This window comes from Octopus bimaculoides, chromosome 3 (assembly GCF_046866305.1).
Source record: "Octopus bimaculoides isolate indiv1 chromosome 3, ASM4686630v1, whole genome shotgun sequence".
NCBI classification, from domain to species: Eukaryota; Metazoa; Mollusca; class Cephalopoda; order Octopoda; family Octopodidae; genus Octopus; species Octopus bimaculoides.
Genome location: NC_142930.1, coordinates 48,303,421 through 48,327,543, shown reverse-complemented (window position 1 = coordinate 48,327,543; position 24,123 = coordinate 48,303,421). Strand labels below are relative to the sequence as shown.

Genomic DNA, 24,123 nt, shown 5'->3' with positions numbered 1-24,123 from the left:
CCTGTTTCTCTTCTACCCAGACAAACTCATTATCTTTTGTCTGTTAAGAGTTGTTCCACAGCTGTTGCCTGGATGTTCTTAGTATCTTCTCTAGTGTATATTTATTCTATATCTTCTTATCCATTAGCTGTCTTCCAAACTCTAAAAAATTGTCTTAGAGTCTTTGTCTATACATGTAGCTGTCGATGAAGTTTAGAAGCATCTGTCCATTTCTATACCATTTCTTCTCTTTATTGAATGTTATTTTCTCAAACTTCTAGTTTTGCACTTGAGTTCCATTCTATCTCAACAATTGACTTTGAATTATTGACCACTCCATTCATCAATCTCTCTGTTTGCTTCCCATCTCTCAGACAGACTAAATAAGGGTAACCAGTTGAAAGATTTAACTGATGTTTGTACTACAAATCTGATGCATTGTAGCCTATTCCTTTTTAGTACTAGTGTATTGATCTCAGTGTCTGCTATTATTACCAGTGAAGCTACCTGTTACAATTACCATAGCCATGTCTAACCTGAGGGCAGTTTCAGTAGAGTCTTTCTTATGAGGTTTATCTGCCTATTTGTGGAACATCAGTGTAGTTTACAATAACTATTCTGTTGTCTATTACAGACAGTGTATATAATTTGGTGAAGGAGTGTAGCTTAGTAGTTAGGGTATTCAGTTCAGGACCATCATGTTATGAGTTTGATTCCTGCTGGTGCATTATGTCTGTGAGCAAGACACTTTATTTCATGTTGCTCCAGTCCACTCAGCTGGCAAAAGTGAATTGTACCTTTAGTTCAATGGGCCAGCCTTGTCATATGAGTGTGTCATGTTGAATCTCCCTGAGAAATATGCTAAGGGTATGCATGTCTGTGGAGTGCTCAGCCACTTGCACGTTAATCTCACGAGCAAGCAGTTCCGTTGGTCAAATCAATTGGAATACATGTTGTAACCAATGGAGTGCTCAGCCATATAATTTTTACAGTGAACTACAGCAGGTCAAATTGGTTTTTCCTCAACAGGTATTTTATTCTAATCCAAAACCATTAATTAAAACAAAAAAACTATTTATTGTTTAAATCAATGAATTATATCCATCTCCATATTTACAACCATGTGGACTGGAACAATCATCTAACTTTATACTGGCACTCTGTTGGTTACGATGACAAGGATTCCAGTTGATCTGATCAATGGAACAGCCTGCTTGTGAAATTAACATGCAAGTGGCTGAGCACTTCACAAATACATGTACCACTAATGTAGTTCTCAGTGGTATTCAGCATGACACAGAGTGTGACAAGGCTGACCCTTTGAAATACCAGTACAATTCATTTTGCCAGCTGAGTGAATTGCAGCAATATGAAATAAAATGTCTTGCTCAAGGACACAATGCATCACCAGGAACTGAACTCATGACCATGCGATCGTGAGCTGAATACCCAAACCACCAAGCCATGCATTTTCAAATAACTATATAATACATAATCAAGTAAATTCACCCTTTATAGTTCAATAAGTCATAGAAGTAATATGATCACCTCATTGTAGGTGTTTATCATTTATCTTTTACTTGTTCCAGTTATTGGACTGTGACTATGTGGAGGTACCACCTCGAAGAGTTTAGTCGAACAAATCGACACCAATGTTTATTTGTAAATCTGGTACTTATTCTATTGATCTCTTTTGCTGAACTGTTCAGTCATGGAAGTGTAAACTAAGCAACACCAGTAGTCAAATAGTTGTGGGGGAAAACACATTACACAAACACATACACACACACATATACCCCCTCACACACATGCATATCTGATGGGCTTCTTTCAGTTTCCATTGTTTCCATCTACCAAATCTACTCACAAGGTTTTTGTTTTCCTGGGACAGTAAAAAGACATTTGCAGTGGGACTAAACCCAAGACCACATGACTGAGAAACATGTTTCGTAACCACACCGCTATACCTGTGCCTAATTTGTTGCATTTTTTGTTTGTTTTACAGAGCACAATTTTGTGACAAAATAAATACCAAAATATTTACTTTCTCCTGCAATAGCCACCCATAATTGTCATTCATACAATAGTGGTTCACTCTGAATGACTTCACTGACAATATTGCCTTCTTAAAACTTTCCTAGCAGGTAAGAGGTAAAGAACCCATTTGGTCATAAATTGCCATGGGATTGCACCTAGAAAACCCCACTCCAAGGCACAAGTCTGGGCAATATTGTTTATGGAAGACTAGCAGTTACCCATGCATATCAGCCTCCCTTCTCCACACCACTGATGTTGTCCAAGGGAAAGACAAAGGCTGATACAGCTTGGCACCTGTGACACTGCAACCCATTTCTACAGCTGAGTGAACTGGAGCAACGTGAAATAAAGTGTCTTGCTCAAGAACACAACATACAGCCCAGTTGGGGAATCTAACTCACTATCTCATGATTGTGAGCCCAATGCTCTAACCACTGAATCAATGTATCTAGCTGTGATAGAATTAGTAAATTAAAATAATTCTGTAATAGTGATTTCAAATTTTGACACAAGGCCAGCAATTATGGGGAGGAGTTGAGTCAATTACATTGACACCAGTGTTCAACTGGCACTTATTATTGACCCTGAAAAGATGAAATTCTGCTAAGCATTTTGCCTGGGTTGCTAATGATTCTGCCAGTTCACTACCTTAATTAGTTCTGTAATATTGATTTCAAATTTTGGCACAAGGCCAATAATTTTGGAGGAGGGGGTTTACATCAACCCTGTGCTCAACTGGTACTCATTTTATTGACTCTGAAAGGATGAAAACCAAAGTTGACTCCAGTAATATTTGAACCCAGAATATAAAGATGGATGAAATGCCATTAAGCATTTTTCCTGACATGCAAATGATTCTGCCAGCTTGCTGCCTTAACTAGTTTTGTAATATTGATTTCTTTCGATAAGACATTTTTGACATTTACAATACAAGTGAGGAAACATAATTGATTGAATCAATACTAAATATTACAGCATATTTTTCAGATCATTGAGAAGATAATAGAAAAGTTTTGTCTTTATATTTATGTCAAAGTGCTACAGCAGCCAAAGTAGCTATATTGATAATAGCTTTTTTTTTTTTTTTCTAGTTATAACTGTAACAATTGAATCATCTCAATATTAGTGATATCACCCTCTTCTGGAATGACAAAGCAGCTCCAGAAAGGCTAGATTTCATCTTCAGAAAACACACAAAATTTAGCCACTAAAAAAGAAAAAATCCAATCTCAACTTGGCCGGAGCATCTACCTTTTGCCTAGCAGCTTCAGTTCTACCAGGTGTGTGCATATGCATGTACGTGTGTGTGTGTGTGTGTATGTGTGTGTGTATGTGTGTACTTGCTGACTATATGTCATTGCTATTACCCATCTCTGTCATTCATGTTTCTACTGTATGACACTACTCTGCTAAGCATTTCCGTCATGGGTCTGACCTTTTCCATCACTCTCAAGCTTTCTTCTGCTCATGTTTCCTACTTATGTAAACATTAAGCTACAAAGAAATCCTACAGAATGTATCTCACCTTGCTGTCCCTGTCCCTGTCCCTTCCCTAGTCTAAGCTGATTAATATGCAAATGGACTTCCACCCAAGAGTAATTAATTTTTAAAAAATAGCTGTTTAAAAAAGTTGATTTTAATATAACTAACATTTAGTCACTGTAGTTGCAGAAAAGAGAATAAATGGCACAACCAGAGCTAATAATTATCTTGTACTGGTGAGTGAGTTTTTATCAATCGACTTAGATGGGCCTTTACTGGGTATAGTCTAGGATGTTTGTATGTGTGGTAACATTACCTTCCAAGGTGTGTGTGTAATGTGGTTTATTTTGATTGTTTATACTTTAGATATTGCATCAGGTTCCTATAGATTATTTTTCTGAAGATATATAAACATATAAGTAGAATATTTCAGCTGTATAAGTACTTAAAATTCTGCATTGCTTACACCATAAGATAATCTCTCTCAGATCACTTTTTACCTCAACAGATTAGCTGTAAAAATCTTTCCAATGTCAAAGTACACATGTACATGTACACGTACACACAACATCAGAAATGTGATGTTTCCAAGGAGCAAACATAAGCTGTGCACTCTAAATAGCTTTTATCAGAAAGGTTAGTTATTACGCACCTACACAGCATTCACACATATATGTGAATATATATATGTATATAGATTATATAGAGATACAAGGTTAGCATTCCTAACACATGAATGGACAAATTTAGAAAAATTTTAATGGGTATATTTAAAGACATTAATTTTTTAAAATTACCATTTATATTAAGCTGAGAATCATAAATTTTTTTTAAGGCACCATATTAGAACCAATCCAACCATCCCTCTGCAATCACAAGAATCATAGTATTGTCATCAGAGAGAATATCCAACCTATATATATATATATATATATATATATATATATATATAAGAATAAGGGCAGGGAATCGTCAATTAATAATAGAATTAATAATTAACAATTTTGCCAAGTAGTTCAGTATGAAAAAACCTTTATCGGTAAAACCATTTATCATCATAAATATACAGGGATTAGCATTGAGTTGCTTCTCCAACATACTGAAAATTTAGAAATAGCAGTCAAAGAACTACTGATTCTAAAGTTAGGTGGTTAAACCGTAATCCCTCCACATGGGGCTTTTTTTCATACGGGACTATTTGTGACGCACATGGAATAGATTTCTTTGAGATGGGATGCCTGAACTCACTAGCCGATGAATTCGTAAGTGCCTTTCTTACCGTTGATTTTTGGTGTCGCATGGCCAAAGATTACCATGAATTTTTTAGTAGACACTTTCAAATTTATCAGAATATCAGACTGATGATTTGGAATAGGGAAATTTTCATTCCCTTAACCATGAAACGATCGTATCCGATTAACTAAAGACTTGTTTTGTTTATGCTTTCCCCTCCGGTTTTTTGTTCTATGTGTGCCACAAATATCGCCATCCATTTAGAGAAAAATTTGTAGTTTAGAATCAGTAGTTCTTTGACTGCTATTTCTAAATTTTCAGTATGTTGGAGAAGCAACTCAATGCTAATCCCTGTATATTTATGATGATATATATATATATATATATACACACACACATCCAACCTACTCTCCAACAAAGGACATATTCAATTGAGCCATAATCTGTTGAACTATCACATTAATAAATTTCAAAGAAATACTAGAATATATGGATCAAGCCCCTTGAAACCATCTGATTTAAACCAGTCTACCACAAAATGAGTGTAGCTTCCAATATGGCTTGCAATTTTCTGTCATTGATAAGAAAACATCTACCCTTCATCCAAAAATGTTATAATCCCTCTAATAAGATTAATGTTAAAGATAGTCACAGGAGCTTGGAATGCATCACATCCCAAATATTCTACCACAACCATATAGTCAGAGAAATATAAACTCTCCAACCCAAAAAGAGCTCATGTCTGACCAATAAATATAGCATTTTGTTGCAATTCTTTAAGACCTTAAGCAAAAGAATTAAAAGTTCTACCTGCATGTAGGCAAATGAAAAAATATTTAGTAAAAAAAGATTTTTGGAATCAGGCTGACTCTGCAAGTAAATTAAAAACATTCTGGGCCGAATCCGGATCTGCAGTTCTGAAATTTTGGATTCTTATGTTATCATTACTGCGATTGTTTTTGGCGATTTTTTTTTTTTTGCATGATTTTTAGTGAAGAATATGATCATCATTAGAATATGATTCTGGAGGAAGCAATTGCAACAAATTCTCCAAAACAAGTCAGAGATCTGTGTGCAGACCTTCCCATTCAGGGTTAGTTGCTTAATAGCTACATACTAGCTTAAAAGCCGCCCTATCGGGCGGTTTTTAAGCTAGTATATAATAATAGGTAAAGATGACCCAGAGATCCAAATATAGGAAGTTAATAAGCTTTAAGCATATATGCAGCTAGTAGAGACAACAAAATGTGACAATATACAATAAAATTATGTGTATAACTTATGATGATAACATTATAAGATACACACCTCATTCTATTTTGAAATCGAAAGAAATTTCAATAAGCTGACGGTCTCTATACAGCTTATGGTTTAGCAAGTGAAGTTGCTAAAAGTGCAAATAAATGTAAGGAATGGAGCTCTATTCCTTAATTTCTTGGATATATGTGCGTATTGTGTGTGTGTGTGTGTGTGTGTGTGTGAGAGAGAGTTCTTACATGAACATACAAGTTTGAGGGACTCCAGTAAACAGTATGAACATACAAGTTTGAAGATGCAATGGCTATTACTATGAAGGCATTGCATTTGACTGAGTGAGAGGTAGCAGCATGCTGCCATGTTGTTGAGGCAAGAGATGCTGAGGTTTTGTTCAGACAAAGAACTCTTACTGTTTTTTCAAGGTGAAACCTAAATAACTCTTTTTATAATAGCATAATTAATTTATATATGGAATTAATTAGTCAGTTAATTTCTTGGCTAATTATAAAATCCATTGCAATAGTATCAGTTGCCTCTGTTTGAGAAAAAAAAGATGGGATCAAGTGAGTTTTCAACTATGTCTGTAACTGTATACAGTGTAAGGAGAAAAATATTATATAATATTGAAGTACTAGAGTACTAGTATTATGCGTGGTGATAACAAGAGTGTGTAAATGAAGACAAGGATGAAGGTATTTGTATTGAATAAAGGTCTATTCTCTACAACTTTCACATTATATGAATTATAATTGTAGCTACCTAACCAATTTTAATGAACCATTAATACTGGTACATAATAATTATATGGTGATTCTTTTTAACACTGCAATGTTTTGAAAGCCCTACAGAAAATAGCTGAGTGTATTTGTGTCAGTTACTGAATAAAATTATAAAAATACGTAGTACCAAATCTAAATCTGAGAATCCTTTACTATCATTAATAACATAAACTAGCTTCACAAGCATAAAATAAATGTTCAGAGACTTGCATTGATTTTTAACTTTGGCATAAGTTTAGGAAATTTAGGGAGAGGTATAGTTAATTTTAACGATAGCAATATTTTCCTTACACCTATTTTATAAAACATGGGTGGGAGAAAAGTTCAAGAATTGAATTCAGAATGTGAACATATGTAATTAATACTACTTCAGAGCACACAATTTATTATATATTAAAAAAATATCATTATTTATTTATATATATTAATGTGTGTGTGTGTGTGAATTTTGCTCTGAAGAGATTTTTACCAAGGCAATGACAAGTGACCGAGACCTTTGGAGATATGCCGTGCTTGAGAAGACCTGGCAAGCCAGGTGAGACCGTAACTGTGGCCTATGCCAGTGCAGCATAGCCAGCCCATTTAAGAGTACCCTTCAATCATTGGGCAATAAACTGTGCTTGCGAAGACCTGTTGTGGCAAGTGAAGTCATTGTCGTGGCCTATGACAGAACCGCCTGATTAGCACCCGTGCTGGTGGCATGTAAAAAGCACCATTTGAGTGTGGTTGATGCCAGTGCCACCTGACTGGTCCCATGCCAGTGGCACATAAAAAGCACTATTCAAGCGTGGTCACTGCCAGAGCCGTCTGACTGGCTCCTGTACTGGTGGCATGTAAAAACACCATTCAAGTGTGGCCAATTGCCAGTACTGCCTGACTAGCCCTCGTGCCAGTGGCATGTAAAAAGTATCCACTACACTCTCGGAGTGGTTGGTATTAGGAAGAGCATTCAGCTGTAGAAACATTGCCAGATCAGATTGGAGCCTGGGGCAGCCTTCTAGCTTGCCAGCCCTCAGTCAAACCGTCCAGCCCATGCCAGCATGGAAAACACAATGATGATGAAATTCATGATGCAATTTTAATTGTAAAATATGAATAGAGGTGAGAAATTGAAACGTGTGTAGGCAACATGAAATTGACTATTATATATATTGATATTTTCTGCGTTCACACTCTCCATTTTCTTTATATTATATATATATATATATATATATATATAAGCACCATTCAAGCGTGGTCGATGCCAGTACTGCCTGACTCGCCCATGTGCTGGTGAAAAGCATCCACAACACTCTCAGAGTGGTTGGCATTAGGAAGGGCATCCAGCTGTAGAGACTTTGCCTATTGGATTGGAGCCCGGTGCAGCCTTCTGGCTTGCCAGCCCTCAATCAAACTGTCCAACCTATGCCAGCATGGAAAATGGATGTTAAACAACAATGATGATGATGATAAAGTATATCTTTAGGAAACATAATACAGAAGCTAAGATACATGTGCACTTAGTTTTTTTTTCTATCCTTCTTTTACATGGCATAGGCAAGAGAAGAAGAAAACTAATGGGAAGAAGAAAGGAAGATATTTACAGACTAGGGGCCTTAACTTGCAACAGAGTAGACTCTGCTAAATACATCCTTGGATGTTAAACTGTTCAATAGACTAAGTTTGCCTCCTAAATTTATTAAATGTATGAATGCATTTACATGGGATGTGAATACATTTGCAAAATTCATAATTTTTTCTTTTGTAAAGTGAATTATGTGTATGGTGCTAAGAAAGACATAATAAATGTGATGTGATTTTGTTAAAATTTTGAATTTTTTGTGGATTGTAGCATTCTTCTCATGAATTTTACTATTATTTTTTTTCAGACTGATCCATGTGGAATTTAAGCAGCCTAAGTTTACTGTTTCCTTTCCTGGACTGGGTATGTTTAGTACTTCACAATTGCTTTTTCCAAATGTGATGTCTATAATGTACATTTTCTTAAACTATAAATTCCTGTTTCCTAATAAAGTTAATTTGTCAGTCTAATTACATCTACATTGATAAATCCAATAATTATAAAGCTGTTTTATTTCTAATAAACATATCTTGAAATACATAAATAAATAAGTAAATGGTGTTAACATAATAAACAATAAAAACTATAAATCAAATGAAAGAAACATAGTAGACTAATTACTGATAGGCTAAGATATTTGTGTCTTCTGAGAAATATTTATTATTACTGTTTTATTTTTTTTGCAGAACTACAAATACAGTAAATGCTGCAACATCAATAAATTAAGAAAGAAGTAGCCAATCAAGTGGTATAAAATCTCAAAATGACATACAGAGAATTACTAAATGTCTTTGACAAAGACTCTTCCTCTAAATGTCATCAATGCAGTAGTAATATTTTGTTCTCACTCATACTATTTACTGGAATCTCTCAAATTGGTTTGAGTATTGGCCTTTTATTTCTGTGTAGAAATCAGATAAGTGAGGTATCTTGTGCTTTCTCACTAAAAGCTCACCCTTGTACAGGTTTAGCCGCCCCTGTCTATATTGGATGTCTTATTCTCTGCATAGCAATTTTTGGATTTGCTTGTCTTGGTCGGCGAGCATCAGCAGCACTACTTTTACTCATTACTGTTGGTGACATTTGCCTGGGTTTTATGCAATTAGCAAGTGAGAAAATTCTGTTCACTGACTATTTTAATACATTTAATTCAAGAGAAATATGTCAATCTGCCCAACAAAATTCATCTCAACTTTTACAGTGCTGGAACCATATTACACATCTATACCCAGCCTGTAGTATATATGAACATGAGATAACCAATGACTGTGTTCACAGCTATAATATTTACTTCAATCGATCAAGTCAATCTGAAAGTAACAGAACTACTGTGCCATGCATTAGTGATGTAAATAGATTGGTCAGTTCAACTTATACGGACTTCCGATTTATGTGTGGCCCTATTGTATTACTCAATGCTTTTGTCTGTGTCATTCTTATACTATTTCTAGAGTTTTTTCATCAACAGAAACAGAATAGTAAGAAACAGCAACATGACTTAGCAGCACTGGAAGGAATTTATGAAATTTCTGAACAAAAGTAATAAAAATATTTATTCAATGTCAATAACTTACATGGATATCCTCATAATCGTACTTCGGTTCACATTCTATTTTACTAAATAAGCCAACTTTTGGTGATCATTCTAAATTGAATTAAAAGTATTTTCTAATACTAATAATATTGAATTTTCGTCTCTGTTTTTAGAAGGACATTAACTAAAGATCTAAAGTGTCAAACAGACCATATGTATTATATATTTATATACATATTTATTTAAATACTGAGTGTATTTTATTTAATCTAAATAAGAACTAAATAGCAAGTCATAGAAAGCATATTCAGGTTGCCTTTCTGCCATAATTTTATAAGAAATCTCAACTTCAAAATGATAAAATTAGTTATTTTACTAAATCCTTACAAATTCTAGATTATTTCAAATTTTAATTGAAGCATGTTGGTAGTGTTTTGTTAGAAACATGATTATAAAAGAATTAAATTTAATGATTCGACCAACCAAAGCCAGAATGGAAAATGGATATAACTTGCAAAAAAAAAAGAAAAAAAATCAACATAATAGTTGTGTGAGTTATGTGTGTATAAATATGCCATGATAAAAACAAAACTACTACTTACTTTTAACAATTATCTTTGAAATTTTTCCTATTTATATATATTTTTAAATGTGCTAGTAAAACTGCAAAAATTCCCATAATGTTCCCATTTTGAGTGCTCCTTATACAATAAGGATTGTTGAAATCCACATCTAAACTTTTCACAGTTGTTTCTTTTGCATATGTATTCCAGGTGCTAATCTTGTGTAGTACAGTTTAACATCACATTTCACCTAAACATTGAAGCCTACAGTCATTGTAAGGATGGTCCACTCTCGCCTTTTGCTACTTGCTACTCAATTGGAAATAGGATTGCTATTTGAATTGAGAGAAAATTCCTACTATTTTTTTTTTTTACATCTAATATCTAATTTCAATGAAGATTTTTTAAGATGTATTGTCAGCTATTTGTAGATATTTTTACTAATGTAATATAATATGAGATTGACAATAGTCACATGGACAAGTAAAATCATATATTGGTTAATTGTGTTAAATTTCTTATCAAAGTGATCAATATTGGTTGTAGTTGTTGTACCCCTTTATCCTAAGTTAAAGTAACTTGTAATATTGTGTAATGGATTGATTATATATGTATGATATGCACCTCTAGAGTAACATTACTTGATAGGGTGCATAGCTCAGAGATCAGGGAATCGCTCTAGGTTGAGCTGTTACTCTTCCACACTGGGAGGTCACAACTCTGATACTATGGACATGTGATAAGAACGTCTTAAGAAAGAATCACAAGGTGAATTCTTCAAGCTGAACCAACCAGCAGGAGACCTAGGAGTAGATTTAGAATGAGATGGTTGAATAATATCCAAAGTTTCAGTTGGTTGCACTTGGGAATCCAAAGGGAAAGTCTAACGATGGCTGCTTCTTATGGAGGAGATGCCTGAAGATTCTACCCCAACAAACCTCCCAGAAATAGTGAGCAGAAAAGTTGGATGGATGGATGGAGATGTACCTAAGACTGGTGCAGTGTACAAATGTACACTGTTTAACTTTCTTATTTAGCCACATTCTTGTATACCACTTATGAACTGATCAGAGGAAATGTGATGTCAAACTACATTAAGAATGTCCAACAGCCAGTATGCATATGGAAAAAAGAAACAATATGAAGAACTTAGTATCAATTCTTAAAATTAAGTCTTGGTAAGCATTGAAGAACACTCATAATATAGATCTCTTGATGCTAAATTAAAAGACACATCTATAAATTTGAAAAGTTTTAAAAACAAATTATATCCATATTTTATAATGACATATACAAAGACACAAATATTGGGTCATCCCATAGATAATGTGATTTTTTTTGTACGTCTTTTATTATTCAAAAATTAAGATAAAGTTCTTTTTTAATCTAAAATATATTCTCCTTCATTTTCTACAATGCTTTTCCATCAATCTGGTAGATTTGCAAGGCCCACCTTCCAAATTTCACTTGTCCATGACGAAAAATACTCCTCCACTACTGTTCTGACCTCATCTACAGAATTCATATTTTTTCTATCCAAATGATTTTGAAGGATGTGGAATAAATGATAATCAGATGGGGCAATGTCTGGTGAATATTGTGGGTGGGGCATAGTTTCTCATTCAAACTGCTCCAGCCTTTGGAGTGTCATCCTCGCTGTATGTGGCTGAGCATTATCCTGATGGAAGAACACCTTTTGTCTTGAAACCAAAGATGGTCATTTTTCTTCTACTGCTAACTTAAGCTGCTCAAGCTGTTCACAGTAGATCTCCTTTGTTATTGTTTGATTTGGGTTTAAAAGTTCAAATTGGACTAAACCTTTCATATCCCACCAAACAGATAACAACACCTTATGTGGGTGAAGACCTTCTTTAGCCTGGGGTGCCAGTGTTTCTCCTTTCCCTACCTACTGTCTTTGGCACCTGACATTTTTATAAAGAACTCATTTCTTGTCACCAGTCACTATTCAATCCAAAAAAGGTTCACTTGTGAGATGTGGCAGCAAAGAAGAGCACACACTCACTCTCTGCATGCAATTAAATTCAGAAAGCTTGTGAGGAACCCACTGACCCAATTTGCTGATTTTTCCAGTGACATGCAGGTGTCGATGAATGGTTGAATGACCAAATCCAAGCTTCTTTGCTAGTTCCTCAACAGTTACGATGAGATTTTGTTCCACCAAGGTTTGCAGGACGTCCTTGTTGAGCTCCACAGATTGTCCAGGATGAGGTTCGCCTTCTAGACTGTAGTTTCTGGTTTGGAATTTCTGGAACCACTGTTGACACTGGCTTATGTTTATTCTCCAATCCCCATATACTGCATTAATAATCCTCGCACTTTCCATTGTGTTGTTACTTTTATTGAACTTATAAAGCAAAATATGCCGAATATGCTCCTTTGTCACTTCCATTATAGCTTTGAAAAAATAACTGTTAAAACTGAACTGCACTCTTCAAAACTTGCACTAAGAATAAGTACAAGGGTAAAATTACTACCTGCTTTTATAACAAGTTGATGCAAGTAGTTTATCCCATCCCTCTCCAACTTTTAGTTCATGCAATTGAAAAAACGCATTATTTACAGGATGACCCAATACTTACACATGCTCACTCACATATGTCATTATGTTAACATTTTCCCCATGAAACAGTTTTCTAAACATAAAATACAATAAACATAAATTATGCATATTATTGAAATAACTCACAATTTAGCTCAATGATGTTGTATAATGTGACAATTCATCCATTACATACCTGCTCTTGAAGCTGTCTGGTTTCTTCAGGTGAATGAGAAGGCCAATGCAGGATACCTTGCCGGAGACAGAGAGCAGTGTTATTCTATGCTAGTTGTTGCAGTCACTTAGGGCTCCTTTCTTGGCTACTTTTCCTATTACTCAATCAATTTTTCTTGTATCATGAAAGAATCATTGTGCAAAGTGAAATAATTGGGAATATGTTTTATGAAAAGAAAATTTCCTACTTGTAAGGCTAAGTTTTTGGGTTAGTATACAACTACATTAAGTTTTTAAATTTAATATCTATGAAAAGAAATGTCCAATCCTTCAACTTTGTTATTTCAACAAGTTCTATCTGCAATATAATGTTAAAGAACAAAATAAACAGATTTGACAGCAATGTGAAGTTTTCTCATATGAGAGGATTTGATATTAGCTTTGTAGGCCAACAAACTCTTTATCAGTTCCCAATATGATGCTCCATCACTGAAGTCTTTCCTCATGGTTTTTACCTCTTTTGTAACCAGGTAAAGGGTTTGAGAAAAAAATGAGTGCCTTATCCTATAAAACAGTGCATCCAGCATCTGAGTTCTTCCTCTATGGGTTGATAGAATATGTGACAGTTAAATTCTAAGAATGTCCCCTTCCTTAGTAAAAAGAAATCAATATTATTTTAAGTAATGGGCACTGAGATAAAACAGTAAATTCTAGACAAACCAATCCCCACATTCAGCTGGTATCATTTCACTTACATTGCTAAAACCCTTTAAAAATTAATGAACATTACCATTCCTCTTCAAATATGAGGCTTCATGACATTGTAAGGAATCTTAATTTATTTTTATTATATTTCATTATTAAATGAAAAAGTAATGATACAGGAGTTAACCACAAATTATGATTTATATATGATGTGACACTATATGCTATTTTAGTTTACAATCAAAATGGTGAAATAAAAACACTTCTTTTGATTGGCACATTTGCGCACTTGTACTATTTATATATTTTTATAATAAACAGATTTTCCTCAAAGACTTTGTTGTTAATTTTGCATAAGAACTTTCAATTCAAATAATTTAATTTTTAATAAAATTTATTGTACATGTTTATGAACTGTGGTTGAAGGTATAAAGGTAATTCTGTTATTGGTGTACTTCCCTTTATTTATATAATGAATTTATAAAAGTGAGGGTGTTCTTTTCCAGAGGATCTACACTCTGGAAAAGGATAGGGTATAGTAAATAGTACAGAACTTGGGGTGAGGAAGGGGTCACACAAAGATGATGAGAGGAGGATAGATGAACGGGATGGGAATACCTGAATGGAGTTGACACAAACCTATCGGTTCCAAGGAGGAGAGGCTATTATAGTAGTGGTAGAAAAGACAGAAAGAGGAGGTAGTACACCTGTAGACCTGAGGCTGAACTGTATCAGTGAGTGAATTTATGTTAATCATTCAGGTGGTCCTTTTTCAGAAATGGTCTAGGATATTCTGATCTCAGGAAAGAACTATTTACTGCATGTTAGTCTATTAAATAGTTTCTTGGATATAATATTGATTTCAAATTTTGGCACAAGGACAGCAATTTCAGGGGAGGGGTAAGTCGAGAACATCAAGCCCAGCATTCAACTTGTACTTATTTTGTCAAACCCAAAAAGTTGAAAGGCAAAGTCAAGCTTGGGTGAAATACCATTAAGCATTTTGCTCTTTGTGCTAATGATTCTGCCAGCTCAGTGCCTTATTTTCTTGGATATAAGACTTAAATGTGTTAAAAGTATTTCACTGCAGTGCTTCTCAAACTGATATATACAGAGCACCAGTAAAATGATTAAAAAAAAAAAAGTGAAATTTTTTTGCTCTCCTTTTTATAAATGAGAAGACAAAATGAATTTTACATGCATACAGTTTTAAAATCACTTAATTCTAATAAACATGACACTTTACCCTATTTCCCTATTTTCAATCCTTACAGCCCCACTCTGCCCATGAGAAATATTTTTCGTTCTTGAAGAAACTAAACCTTTGAGATAGAGTTTACAAATGAGTAGAAGAAATAAAGTACTGTCAGTTTATTTTCTTAAGGTTGAACTATCATAATTTTGGTGCATTTTAATGGGACAAATGTGTTGAATGCCCTTAGAAAATGTTTTAAAGAATCTTATTCATGAAAAGTGTGAAAACCTGATGGAAAGTTGAAGTTGCAAATTGATGGTGACCTACGTTTACAAGGAATGACTAGTGATGGTATGAGTATAGAAAAGGTAAGTCTATAAAGTAAACGTCTGTTTAAACTGATTAAAAATAATTATAAAAGTATACAAATAAAGTTATAATGCAAATTTTACACCAGTTGCAAAAAGTTAAAGTACTGCAGCACTATTTCAAGTTCGCCTTTATCATATCTATTTATAACTATGATAAAGCTTTTAAGAAAGTGGTCATACTGTATTTTGTCAAAGGCAGAGATATCTAAATTCAACCAACAACCTTAGAAACTTGTCTAGTAAGTTATAGGGATAACCAAAAAGCTGACAATGGGCTACATTCAATGCATCAATGATGAATGAAGTATCCTAAATCATAACTTAATTTAACAAATTTCGATGCAATATTTTTCGTTAATATTTTATTTGAAATTGAAGCAGGATAATGAATATATCAAATTTTTTTTACATAACCGGCAAAAATTTGCCTCAGAATATTTAGTAGAAATGGCTTGAACAGAGAAGGGTAAGATATGTGGCTTGCTTAATTGTAGGTGATAGTGGCTAGGATCAAGGTAATACCAAAGCTCATGAATGTTTGTGTAGAGAGAGCTGTGCAGCAGTCGATTACTCAATAATGAATGATAACACACATGATGGCTATGGATATGGCACAAGGAATGAAGAGGGGTTAAAGCTGTTGGATGCTATGATGCAAATGACTTAAATGTTTGTAACATCAACTGCATGAAACCTTCAAGCCACTTGATTACTTATCAAGAAGATGAACACATAAACCAGATTGACTTCATAATCACCAGGAAATGGAATAGGCAACTAGCTGAGAATATTGTTCTTTCCAATGTACAATGCCACATGTTAATTAGCAACATTAGGAGAAGAGGTAGTTAGACTTACAGACATAAGAAAATTTAGAGAAAGAAGCTGTTGAAATGAAGAGATCATTAGAACAGACATAGGTTCAGTGAAAGATTACTTGATGTCAAGGAGATAAAAACTTATAAGAATAAAAGATAACTGAGAGTTTCAATGAGACAATCTGCAATGAGCCACATACCAGATCAGAATGCTTCCAGCATGATTGAAGGTGACATGACAAGTATTGTAGACAGCTATAAAAGCTTAGATATAAACAGAGAAAAATTGAAAGAATGTTGGGGAGGCACAAGGAGTAATATCAGTAGCTACAAGAAAAAATGAACATCAGGTATAGGGCTTTCCTATAAGTAGGTTATCTCCCTTGGCCAGGCGGCGCTCCATGTAGATAATTAAACTTCCGGAGGTTAACCCACACCATTGTTATTGTTTTACGTCTTATCATGGATATAAAGCAGCTTGATGATTCAGCTATCGAAGTACTTACTGTGCCTGAGTTAAAGAAATATTTAAGATTATATGGACAGTATGTTACTGGAAGAAAGGTGGACTTGACTAAAAGGTTGAAAGGAATAAAAATTCTGTCAATGAAGAATGTCAACAAAGTAAATTCATCGGACGATAAGTCTGAAGTATCGGACGATACTTCAGACAGGAATAAGCAGAAGCTTATATCTCCTCTCGGTGAAGTATTGCCTGATCTAAAGATCTTTGTAAGTTGCCGAATTTCACAGATAATGACATAATTACCTCGTGCTACGGATGAAAGCAAAGCAACAGTTAAGAAGTGGCATATTTTACCACGACAGACACGTACACAGCATCGAATACCACGATGTGAGTGAAAGCTGCTTTCACTGTATTGTCCGGTGTCTGGTAATCCCTTCGATACCGACATCAAACCAAAAAAAGAATCCTGACCACAGAGTGTGGGTAATTATGTCAAATGTCACTGGCAGTGTGCATTCAGCTGATTGCAACTGTTAAAGCAAGTCACTGAGCATGCGTACATGTCATACGGGAGAGTTCCGATCAGGGGTGGATAACACCTTATAGGAAAGCTCTATAGATAGCAAGGAAAGTAAGAAAACTGCTTGTGTTCTATGACAAAGGGATGAGAGACTTGTGTTCTGGATTGCAAAGCTGTGTCCCAGTGCAAATCAAGATAAGGTTGGGGAATGATAGCAACATACATAAATTGCTGGGAGAGGAATATGCAGTAAGTGGACTCAACACAAAGATCATCAATTGAAGTTGAGGGTCAAACGCACAATTAAAGTAAGCAGAAAAAGAAGCAGATGAGCCATCAGGGATAGTTGCTAAGATGTTGAAAATACCTATCATGTAGAACAAGCACAAATCACTTCCATAATCAATCAGGTGTACCCAGACAGACGAATCAAGTTATGAGAGAGAGTAACAGAAAGAGTTACAACACAATTGATCAGGAAAGGAACTAGCTTACATGAGATATATTCTGATTTTGTGCCTGAAACAACTGCACTGGTAAAGATGAGATACATCTGGAAGATGAGAGTTAGGTAAAGAAGTGGGAAGTAGTCCAAATGGAAGGAATCTTTCCAACAGGAAAACACAGGAATAAGTAGTGAAAACTGATCTCATGAAAGAAAAGACAATGGACTGCAACAGGTAGCAAGATGCTGTAGTAGAGGAGCTCAAATAACTTCTGCAGGTATCAAAAAATAATGTAAAATAATAAGATAACTGTGGTAGAAGTGATGACAATGACAACAATTATAATAATATTGAACTTGGAATTTTACTTTTTCAGACAAAGATTAACAACGTTCAGTACTAGAAACACAAATACTATGGTCTGTTAATTCTATCATTGTATTCCTGAATTTTAAGATAACTTGCAGTTTATTTCAAAGACCATACAACTTGTTACATAATCTGAGACACTAAAAATTATTTATCTATTCAGTATTTCTATGAATAAAGTATATTATATCGGTTGATATACTATTAGTTGCAGTGCAAAAATTGTTATTTTTATAATCCTTTTGACTAGAAACAAATGCTTGACAGCTTAAATGGTTGGGAGAATTAATTTTATTTATGGCACGTTTCAGTTACTGCTTGGTGAATGCACAGTAAAACCAATTTTAAGTTTGATCTGTAAGTGAGTAATATATAAGAACATTACTTTTTAATAATATTTGTGTATTACTTTATATATTGATCTAAAATAGATAGAAGTCTAAATGTATCTTTTCTAATAAAAGCAAATAAATGTAGAGAGTCCCTTAACTCACTGGGCATTAGTGAAGATTTTGTCCTTGTGCATGGTATCTTAGGAAAATAAGTTTACTAATACTCATCCCTCTCTAAGCTATATCCATTCACAAAATGAATTGAACTCAGCATTGCAAGCTTTTTACAGTGCTTGCTATATGCATCAGTGGGTTGTTTTTACTATGAGCAGCACGTTCTAAAATTTAAGCATCTTGGTTGCAGCCATGTACTGCTGTATCAAAATAGAAAGCACAAAGCTAAAATAAAAACCTGTCCACTTGGTCAGCCTACAAATAACTTTGCTTTATCTTCTTAATATATAAATCTGAAATTGTGTGTTTGTGTGAAGCCTTTTTGAATGTTTATAGAAATCCACATTTTCCACTTTTTCGTAAACATTTTTACATCAATGGAATTTTCTCGATCTGAACTTTCCAGTGCAGTAATTTGATTTTTAAAATTCTGTTTACTTTGTGTGATTTAAGGGAGATTTGGCTGTTGTTTCTAGCAACTTTTATATTTCATCCCTTCTACCTGGAACGCCATTCTTACACACGCGCTCAACATAAAAATATAGAGAGTAAGAGTAAAAGAGGAAGAGGGAGAGAGAGAGAAAGTGATACATACAACGTCATAGATTAAACTTTCATCTCAGTATTCTTTACCTATTTTTCATAACATAGATACGTAAAAACACACACAACCACACATACATGACCTATGACAACAACATACACATTGCTCTCAATCTCTATTCATTTCTCCCCCTCTTTCTCTCTCGCTCTCTCAAACGTATACACGTGCAAGTAAACAATCATTCACATCGTGGTATATTTACAAAACATTGATGGCATAACTACAGAGTTGTAGCCCCCAACTTTGGAAGGTCATAACTTTCATAAAAATGAATATTTTGTTATGAAATTTTCTATGCATATATTATTTATTATGTAGATTCCAAATATACAAACATTTTCGGTGAAAGTGTTTTGGAAGGGGGTGGGGTACAATATTCGGAAATTCCACTTAAATTCCTCTTAACTTCCAGGAAAATGAATATTTTTTCATGAAATTTTGTACAAATGTACCTTGATGTATGTACATTTCAAGCATGTAGGAATTTTGAAGGAAACAACTGCAGGTTATTTTTGAGAAGTGTTCCCCACTCGGTGGTGTTTCGGAGCAAGTTGTCCATATTTGTTTCATTTTTCTCTATTATGTGCTTATGTGCATCCTTAGATTTTTAATGAAGTAATAGGCAGTGAAGAGAAGCAGTCATAAGAAAACTTTTAACTACCCCTATTCCTTTCTCTCCCCCTCTCTACCTCTTCTTCTCTCGCTCTCTCAAAAGCATACACGTGCAAGTACACAATCATTCAGTAAAATATAACTCATGTTCGTCAATGTTTTGTAAATTAACCAAGATTTTCACTAGGGTGTTAGGGTTAGGGTTTAGGATTAATGTTACGGTTACGGTTTTTAGGGTCAGGGTTAGGGTTAGGGTTTAGGGTTAGTGTTAGGGTTAGGGTTGGGTAATCGTGCGGGTGTTAATCTGAAAAATTACAGATATGTGAAAAGTACCGACACTGCCATCTATTATAACTTTTGTTGTTCTGTTTAATATATACATAGATTATGCCTCCAAAGAAGAGAGTTTGCTGGGGAAAGACAGCAACCGGTTTAAAATGACAGCAACAGACTGCAGTAATGCACCACATTCCAGAAGCTATTTTGAACATAATGCAAAATGGTGCATCAACATCTTCTGCCCAATCTGATAGAATTCTGGCAAAACTGTGTAGCAACAGATCGCCAGCAATTGCTTCATCAGAAATTGCTGTCCTAGCTCCTGCTAAAAGGGATTACCCTGCTATGTATAATCAGGGCAGCGCAAAAAGTTGTTTTGCACAAGCATTTCTATAGCCAATTACACGGATGAAATTTACGTATGCTTAATAATTTTACGCAAAACAGCCTTCAGACTTTCCCTATTAATTTCATCGTCTTTTGAATTATGAACATATTTACATCATAAGGGTTTTTTCATTGTAAGGCTTTCTTTTTTAGTTGATTTTCAGCTAGCAAGACTTATCGTAGATGGCATAATAAGTCACACCCGGACAAGGTCGGGTTATACTGCTAGTTTCTAATAATTTCTTAGACATAATATGTACTGAATGACCTTGATAATACCTTTATGCCCTGTTAATGTTTGTACATGTTGTACATGCAATACTAAACATTTATTTATTGCAATCTATTTTATACAAATATTATCTAATTAGGCTACAACAGTTTTGAAATTTGAAGTTGACATGTGATTAATCTTTTTCATTCCTATTTATCTTACAAATATTTAAATCAAATGAATATTGCAATCATAGATATTTGGTCAACTAGTTGTGCAATATGATTTGTATTTATAGCCTTAGATATAAGTAAAACCATAGCCTCCAGAAATTTTGTTACTTAATGAATGTAGTTAATCCTCCCTTCTTATGTCAGTTTACTTGCTTGCAAATGTCAAGTATGGCAAAACTATCACAACAAGAACGCTTTTTCTTATATTTAAATTTCCTGCTTTACAACTCCCATTTAACTGCTGAAATAAAACTACCATGATTAATCCTCAATCAAATTTTGTCTTGTGTCCCTCCCTTTTAAATCCCATGTTAATTTTATGTTCTGAATTGCTCAACTCCCACACATCTTTTCTCCTGCTTGCTGTAGTTTCTTTAATGACCTCTTCTTTATCCTGTACACTGGGTGAAGTTTATATATCGACTAAAAATAGTGAATTCTCTTTTAATCCTCTTTAAGTGCTCTAATCTTTCATGAATGGCAGCCTACTGTAGTAAATACTGAAATTACATGTTCAATCTCTCTTGTAAATAAACATCAGCCTAACTGATTCTCTTCATTTCTCTCAACAAAAATGAAAAGATAACTTTATTCAGTTACAGATGGATCTTATATATATATATATATATACATTTTACTTTTTGATATTCTTCAGTTGAGAGATGAACAATATTCATTTCTTTTTTTAAGCCCAACTAAACGGAAGGTAGTGTGTGGTCAGCATTCAGCTTCAATAGCTGTCAATGACATTGAAACTGCCAACAGCTAATAGTAAGCTTACTAGATGAGGGTAGTAGACTAGTCTTTTCCAATAAAACAAGTGATGTATTTAATCCCTTGTAGAGTTGTCAAGCCACTTATTGTGTTTGGGTAAAACATTTATAGCTTATTAGCAGAACATCACTGAAGATTAGATTAGGGATAGAATAGCAAAAATTAATAAATAAAATCCATTTGCAACATAAATATTATATAAATATCAAATAAGTTTATAATTAACAGTTACACAATATTGTATTGGCTCAAACTGAAATAGCAAGATTCTATGAAGAATTTTTTTATGAGTAAGGCTACGCAAGTATAAAATTTGATAGTTGTTTCTATTTTCACCAGCCATTTAATTTTTTTCTTTAATGACAATGTGATAAAGTGTTGTAGCTGACTAAAACAAAGTATTAACTTACTAATGAAAGGAACAGAAGTTTGTATACTCATCAGAACTGAGATATTTAACCCTCAACCCATTTCCACATAGCTATGAAAAATCATGGATAGGTACAACTTAGTTATTGAATAATTGATAAAGTTGAAAGCCAAGTTTAATTCTTGGCAGAGGGAAAGGTTTCTCCAGACTTATTTTCCCTAGATATCATCATCATCATCATCATCATCGTTTAGCATCATCCTTCCATGCTGGCATGGGTTGGATAGTTTGACAGGAGCTGGCCAGGCAGAAGACTGCACCATACCTTTGTGTCTGTTTGGGCATGGTTTTTATGGCTGGATGCCCGTCCTAACACCAATGAACCCGCAGAATAGGCTGAGTGCTTTTTATGTAGCACCAGCACAAGCAAGGTCAGTTTGGCATGGTTTTTACAGCTGGATGTACCTCCAAATGCCAACCATTTGATAGTGTGGACTGGATATTTTTATGAGTAGCACCAGCACTGGCAAGGTCAACAAGTAACCTGCAAAACAAAGAATCTTTGAGAGGAGAGGGGGCATAAAAGGAGGTGATCTTGTGTCAGATGATAAAATGTTAACAGATGTCTTGCTGTAGAGGAGATATATGGAGAGAGAAAGAGAGAGAGAGAGTTAACAAAGAAAGAGAGCAGAAATAGGTGTGTTGCTGTAAAGAAGATACATGGTTACCTAACCCAGGAGTTTTCAAACTTTTTGACTTGTAGACCCCTTTATATTTCAGGCTTTACCTTAGGGACCCCCTTATAAACGCTTATGAAATTTATACATAAATATTTGCTTAAAATAACATATATTTTTACATTTATTTATTTAACAGTATTTAACAAATAGGTTTATTGTCAATTAAAAAATTTTGATTAAAAAACATATATAAAATCAAATTGCCCATAAAAAGTATTTGCTGTCCACGGACCCCCTGTCTTGTCCTTGCGGACCACAGTTTGAAAACCCCTGACCTAACTGGAGGGAAGAGCAAGAGAAGGAGAGAAAGTGATCAAGAACAAGGGCAGTATTAATTCAAGGCCTTTATTGAAAGTAAGCAATTGAAAGAACAGAGACGTTTTTTTGACTTCAAAGAATATATATCTGAAGTTGTCATGAGAAATTATGTTACAGAGCTTGTAATACTAACCCACCTAAGAGTGCCCCTGGTTCTATAATAGAATCTCCCTGTTTTAAAGTGATTCAAATTAAGAATTTCCATAACATTCCAAGCTGACTTAAGTACCAAACACTAGCTTAATAATGACAAAGTTCTTTTACCAAATTCTTTCTTACTTTTAAAATTAATTGAAATAAAAATGATGTGCTCCCACAGAAATATGGTAGCAAAAGGTTAAAAACAAGATCTCTTCCTTTCAGTGCAGACAATCATAAAAAATACACATAACAACAGTACCAGCCTCAATAACATTATCAGCTCTAAACACTGTTGAGATGTACACTAGCAGAAATAGGTTCAGAAGAACAACGATTGATATCCATCTGAGTCTTCTTGCTCATTTTTTATTGTGGCAACTATAAAAACCTACAAACTGGTTCAAACTCTGCACACTGTTGTTATTAAGCAGGTGAAGGCATAATAAACTGGAGTGTTGCATTTGAAGATTGCATTCATTACTTGTGTCCACTTTATTAACTCCACAGGAATGAAAGACAAAGTTTTGTTTGTTAGTCTGGGGTATTTCTATATTAAAAGACTGAGAGTTAGAGAAAGAAAAAGAGCTGCATTAACAAACATATACTATGATACAAGAATCTGACATGAAGTAGCCAATCAAGTAAATTAGTGCCTGATGAAACCTTTAATGTAGTTCAACTTTACCACAATATTCACATATCATAAGTGGTTAAGGATATTGCTAATGTGAAGGACACCAACTTTCAGTGAACTACTTATCAGGCTACTGGTCTCTGACATATAAAGAATGACCAATGGCAGAATGAACTCAAGAGAAATTATACTGATAGACACTGAATTGGGAAAAGAATTTGCAAAAGCAAAAGAGATGATTACTTATGATAATTGATTT

The 24,123-nt window shown here is 34.3% G+C and overlaps 1 protein-coding gene and 1 long non-coding RNA gene across 7 annotated transcripts in view; one reads left to right on the top strand and one right to left on the bottom strand.

Annotated features, from left to right (window-relative positions):
- The window catches only part of LOC106878129 (uncharacterized), a 30,004-nt gene extending 15,807 nt beyond the window's left edge, over positions 1 to 14,197 (top strand). The window contains exons 2-3 of the long non-coding RNA XR_001410468.3: positions 8,636 to 8,691; positions 9,015 to 14,197. This is a non-coding gene — a long non-coding RNA (uncharacterized LOC106878129). The remainder of the gene's footprint in view (positions 1 to 8,635; positions 8,692 to 9,014) is intronic.
- Positions 1 to 24,123, bottom strand: part of LOC106878127 (cilia- and flagella-associated protein 300) — a 204,188-nt gene that overhangs the window by 151,923 nt on the left and 28,142 nt on the right. The gene's annotated exons all lie outside the window — the stretch shown is intronic.